Genomic DNA, 6000 nt, shown 5'->3' with positions numbered 1-6000 from the left:
AACGTCGATTCTCCTGTTCCCTGGATGCTGCCTGACCTGCTGCGCTTTTCCAGCAACACATTTTCAGCTCTGATACTCCAGCATCTGCAGACCTCACTTCCTACTACTACTACCATTAACTACTACCACTACCACTACCATTAACTACCACCACCACTACCATTAACCACTACCACCACCACCACCATTAACCACCATTAACCACCACTACCATTAACCACCACCACCACCTACTACTACTACTACTACCACTACTACTACACAAAGCCAGGTTTCTGACCTTTCCAGTAGTACCATCAGCTGGGATAACAACATTGGGGTCTTCACAGGAGTGACTATCAAGGATGTGAACTGAAGGTTTTGCTACACCAGGAACCAAAGAAGTCAGTCAGCACAGGGGAAGTGGCTGAGCAGGGCTTGGTGTGAGATACAATGGAGGCTGACATTTGGATAAGCTGAAGTTTACTAAGGGAGCAACATGAAAAGCTAACCTAATGGTTGCTTCTTGAAGCAATGAAGGCATGGTAGAGGATGTAAGTAGCAGAGACCCAGTCATTATGCAGAAATCCTGTACTACAGCTGCTGGATCTTTGTAAAGTTGCTGGTGCAAGATTACTTTCTCTATTTTCGTGTTTCTTGGTCTCTTTTTTCGATCAGAGAGTTAGCATAATGCACCCATCACTAAGCAATTAATAACATATTTCCTTTGATCACTCAAATAATCCTCTAAATCAACACACTTTCATCTTTCTTTCCACTTCGTTTCATGCTTTCGATTCTCAGCATTTCCCCCTCAGGATGCAAGATCTGTCCTCCAGTTTTGTTGTTGTCCACTTTAGGGAGGAATTTGTTCAAAGAAATAAAAACTGCACATCCCAAATCACACAAGTTGGGGGTAATGAATGGTGCAAGGGATGAGGGGTAAGTAATGGGTACACCTACAGCATTGTTAAAAGATGGTGTTTCTGGATTTTGATGCATTGGCAAAAAAGGAACAGCCGAGATGGTTGCATGTCAGGATGGTAGGCAACTGTACAAGGGAACTTGTGTTGTGGATGTTGCTTGGCTTGTTGTCTCTATCCTTCCAGTGGTAGAGTTTGAAAGGTGCAACTGAAGGAGCCTTTTCAATTTTTAATACAGTATAAAATCTACTCGAGCCAGTAAAGCTGGTCTAGCTAAAACGAAAAGAAAAGGGAACTATTCCACATGTACAGATAACATCCAACTGCACCATCACATGAAAATACCATTTTGATTTGCTTCAGTGATGATTATAGAATCATAGAACCTGTACAATGTGGAAGTAGGCCATTCAGCCCATCGAGTCCATAGTGACCATCTGAAGAGCACCCCCACCTTATACCTGTCACCCTGCATTTCCCATGGCTAATCCACCTTGCCTAAACACCTCTGGACACTATAGGTGATCCACCTAAAATTGCATATTTTTGGACTGTGGGTGGAAACCCATGCAGACACGTGGAGAATGTACCGACTCTGCACAGACAGTCGCCTGAAGGTGGAGTTGAACCAGAGTCCCTGGCACTGTGAGGTAGCAGTGCAAACCACTGATTCACTGTGCAGCCGCATGGAATTATGGATGAGAGATTTCCCATGGGTGACCGACATTCCCTTTATTGGCTCTTTGCTCTCCTAAACAGAGTCAAACAAATGGACTAGATAGCTACAAATGAACCGCAAACTAGAAATGTTTAACACAGGAGGTAAGGGCACAGTAACAATTTAACAATTCCATTAACAATTACAGTAAGAACTTCATTGCAAAAGTAAATAATTGGTATGCCAGAAATCTAAACTAAAAAACAGTAGAAGTCCAAAATAGTCAGTACATGTATTCAGCATGAGGGAGAGGCGGAGAGGCGGGGTTAGGCAAGAACTACCATGTTATTTAAATGACCAGCCTTTGAATAAATGGGGTCACAGTTTGATTACAGATCAAAGAGAATATTGGAAAATGAATTGTCCTTATGGTGTAATGAATACAAATACAAAACAACCTCTGTATCCGACCATCAATTATCCAAATTTCTGATTATCCGAACAAGATCACAAGGTCCCGTAAATGCTTCCTTTGTTTATGATCAGATCAGTTATCTGAACAAAATGTCCCCCACTCATCTTGTTTGGATAATCGAGGTTGTTCTGTAGTTGTTTTTATGGGATTAAGTATGTGACAGTTTTAGATGTATCGAATGGGAGACTTTTTTTCAAATGCCATGAAAAGATTTAGAACTTTATGTCACCTAAACATGGCTCCTGAAGTATATTTATAATGGTTGCTAGGTGATTGGCAACAAGGGTGTAAGGGCAGACAGTGGGGCCAACCATTGGCATCAAGTTAGCTCTGAGCTATAAAGGAGACATGGGGATAGGAGCCAGAAGGTTGGCCATTTTTACTACAATATCTCAACACTTAACAACTGGTGGCTGCCTCCAATCTACACCTGGGGCTAGTGGGTACAAATCTGTCTCCTACCCACATGATTGCCCTCAAAATAAAAAAAAACCCACGATCATGCCATTTGAGGCATTTCTGCTCGATTTACTTTGGTAATGGGATGAGCACATGTGCAAGAAGCTCGGCAGCTGTTTGCTAGTTGATCTCTCAGCTCTATTAAAGGCTCTTTCTGGCAGGACCTCCTCCAGAGAAAGAGGTGAAAGTCCCACCTTTAAACCCAGTGTGACGTTGCTGCAGGTCAGCTGACAGGGTTACGAGTGGGCTTTGTAGGCAAAAGTGAGGACTGCAGATGCTGGAAACCAGAGTTTAGATTAGAGTGGTGCTGGAAAAGCACAACAGGTCAGACATCATCCCAGGAGCAGTAAAATTGACGTTTCGGGCATTCCTGATGAAGGGTTTTTGCCCGAAACATCGATTTTCCCCACTCCTCGGATGCTGCCTGACCTGCTGTGCTTTTCCAGCACCACTCTAATCGAGACTTGAGTGGGGTTTGTGCCCACTTCACCTGCCACATTATCTTCCACCTTTTAATTGGTAAGGGGAGAAGGAGGGGAATATTAGAAATCACGGTGCCTATAAAATCCAGCTATAGTTGTGACTCACTGGAAAGCTGAAACATATTCAATTAAAAATAATGAAAAATAGCTTAATATTGAAGTCAACATTAATATAACTTGGTATTATGAGAAGATATTGAGATACCTATGTAGTACCATGGAAGTGCCACCTTTTTGAATGGGATGATAAAGTGCGCCATCCAGTTCCCACTCTGTTTGACCTAAAGTGGCACAATAGTACTACAAGATGAGGAATACAATAATTTTTGCCATGCCCTGGCCAACGTTTATATTCCAATCAGCACTATAAAAAACAATATTTGCCATTTCATTTAGCACAGTTGCATAAACACACAAAAGATTCCTTATTAGAAGAGAAATTTTCTTGAAGGCCATTTTGCAACTTCTAAACAACTAAGTCTTCAACATTACTGACTCAACAGCAAATCCTACCCCAAACATTCACCATACTACATCATCCATGGAATAAGTTATATTCAAACCAACTTCACAAGTGTTACGACATTTAAATAACCTTGTGTCACATCTGTGCTCTTGACTGCTTGGTAGGAATGATGTTAACTGGAGTAATTCAGAAAAGTTAAATATTATGACTGCATATCAGATCTCAACTTGGAGATAAAGGCACAACAGAACTTTTTCACCTATCTTCTAGCGTGAGAGTGATTGAAAACGAGGTTGAACGCTTACATATTTATTTTCCCACATTTAGGTTAATTTTACTGACCACCTCTCAGTAAAATTCAATACTGTCATAGAGTCATAGAGATGTACAACATGGAAACAGACCCTTCAGTCCAACCTGTTCATAGCGACCAGATATCCCAACCCAATCTCGTCCCACCTGCCAGCACCCAGCCCATATCCCTCCAAACCCTTCCAATTCATATACCCATCCAGATGCCTTTTAAAAGTTGCAATTGTACCAGCCTCTACCACTTCCTCTGGCAGCTCATTCCATACTCATAGCACCCTCCATGAAAAAGTTGCCCTTAGGTCTCTTTTATATCTTTCCCCTCTCACCCTAAACCTATGCCCTCTGGACTCCCCTCCCCACCCCCCCAAACCCAGGGAAAAGACTTTGTCTATTTATCCTATCCATGCTCCTCAGATTTTATAAGCCTCTATAAGGTCATCCCTTAGCCTCCGATGCTCCAGGGAAATTCCCAGTCTATTTTACCTCTCCCTAAAGCTCAAATCCTCCAACCCTGCAAACATCCTTGTAAATATCCCAAGAGGTTTTGCTATTGCAATTTACCACAATCCAGATGCTCTAGTGGCTGAGTGCTTCAGACTATTTGCTCATTTAAATTAAAAAGGAGCATACAATTAGACATCGCTCCTGAAGAAATGTAATAAGTAATAAAAAGGTACTCTTCACCCTCCTCATTCTGTTATTACCTAATTACTATCGGGGAAGCACTATAGCTTTTCAAGGTGTAATCAGACCCTGAAATTGCATACAATTCACGATATGCCCAATATATGTAATGTTTCTTCACATACTCACCAGCCCATTCAATCCAATCTGCGATGCAAGGTCAATCCACACTGAGCTTCATGAGAAGTTCAAATTGACTAGAAGCAGCAGAACAACAGTTTGGCTTTAAGGTGCTTTTCTCACAGATAGTGCTGTAAGCTGGTTCACACGTCACAAGCTTGTGTGAAGCCAGTTAATTGCAAATTTGGCAAAACTTCTGAAATACAGCAACCCATTTTAACAGTTGTCTGTAGGCGGTAATGATCAATTTCACTGGCCAGCCTAGAGTTCAAAATGCCACAGCTCACAAAGAATTTGTAACCACAGTCAGGAGAATCCTGCATATGTTGCAAAACTCAGGAATGTCCAGCACCTCGTGACATTCAACCATGTCTTTTATGACAACATGCTCAGTCTCAGTAAAAATCAATCAATTTCCAGCTGGATCATGAACTTCCTGGTCCCCTGCAGCTCCACAACTGAAGTAAAATGATCAAGTGCTAGGCTTGAGGTTGCAGCAACCAGATATGTTCCATCAAATTTCATAATTTGTAGGCAATGAAGAAAGATGAACAATCACTAATGAGAGAACACAAAAATTGATGCAATTCTAGAGACCAGGCCATCTGTTAATGGAGTAAGCGGATGAACTTAATGCCTTTTGGCTCCTAATCTTTAGAGGTACTTCACTATTCTATCCTTTCAATAGGAAGCAAGGTTAAGGGTGTCCTTTATTCTTATTCTGAAGCTGGTAGGACAGCGCTTTCTCCTCACATCCAAAGCATATTTTCAAACTTAAAGTTTTACTAGTTTAACTTACACTGTATTGAACATGTAATATTTCCTGAACTGGTCACAGATTTTTGCTTTCTTTTCTATCATCTCTCCCAGGGGTACCAGAACTATAGAGTCAGAGCACAGAAAAATGACCCTTCGGTCCAACTCATTCATGCTGTATCCTAAGCTGAATTAGACCCATTTGCCTGCATTTGGCCCATATCCCTACTAGTGTACTTTTCTGAAGGTCATTTAAATGTTGTAACTGTACTCACCTCCACTTCCTCTGGCAGTTTGTTCCATTTTTGCACCACCCTGTGTGAAGTAGTTGCCCCCCAGGGCTCTAGAAGGGCTTATGCCCGAAACGTCGATTCTCCTGTTCCTTGGATGCTGCCTGACCTGCTGCGCTTTTCCAGCAACACATTTTCAGCTCGGATCTCCAGCATCTGCAGTCCTCACTTTCTCCTCTTTTAAATCTCTACCCTGCTCATCTCAAACCTATCCCTGCTAGTTTTGGACTCCCCCTACCTTGGGGAAAAGACCTTGGCTATCCACCTTATCTATGCTTCTCATGATTTTATAAACTTCTATAACGTCTCCCCTCAGTCTCCTATGCTCCACGGAAAAAAGTTCCAGCCTCCCCTTATAACTCAAACCTTCCAGTCTCAGTAACGTAGTTGTACATT

The 6000-nt window shown here is 41.9% G+C and overlaps 2 protein-coding genes across 6 annotated transcripts in view; both read right to left on the bottom strand.

Annotated features, from left to right (window-relative positions):
• The window catches only part of LOC122554162 (volume-regulated anion channel subunit LRRC8D-like), an 80487-nt gene that overhangs the window by 18849 nt on the left and 55638 nt on the right, over positions 1-6000 (bottom strand). Inside the window, exon 1 of one of the 5 annotated variants that reach the window (XM_043698746.1) lies at positions 4568-4676. The exons of the other annotated variants lie outside the window; for them this stretch is intronic. The gene's annotated coding sequence lies outside the window, so the exon portion shown is untranslated. Of the gene's footprint in view, positions 1-4567; positions 4677-6000 lie in introns of those variants that run through there. 5 annotated transcript variants of the gene reach the window in all.
• Positions 1-6000, bottom strand: part of LOC122554163 (volume-regulated anion channel subunit LRRC8C-like) — a 98179-nt gene that overhangs the window by 56845 nt on the left and 35334 nt on the right. The window lies entirely within an intron of this gene.

Source organism: Chiloscyllium plagiosum, chromosome 11, assembly GCF_004010195.1.
Source record: "Chiloscyllium plagiosum isolate BGI_BamShark_2017 chromosome 11, ASM401019v2, whole genome shotgun sequence".
Lineage (NCBI taxonomy): Eukaryota > Metazoa > Chordata > Chondrichthyes > Orectolobiformes > Hemiscylliidae > Chiloscyllium > Chiloscyllium plagiosum.
Note: the sequence above shows the minus strand (reverse complement) of the source record. Positions and strands in the feature narration are given on the sequence as shown.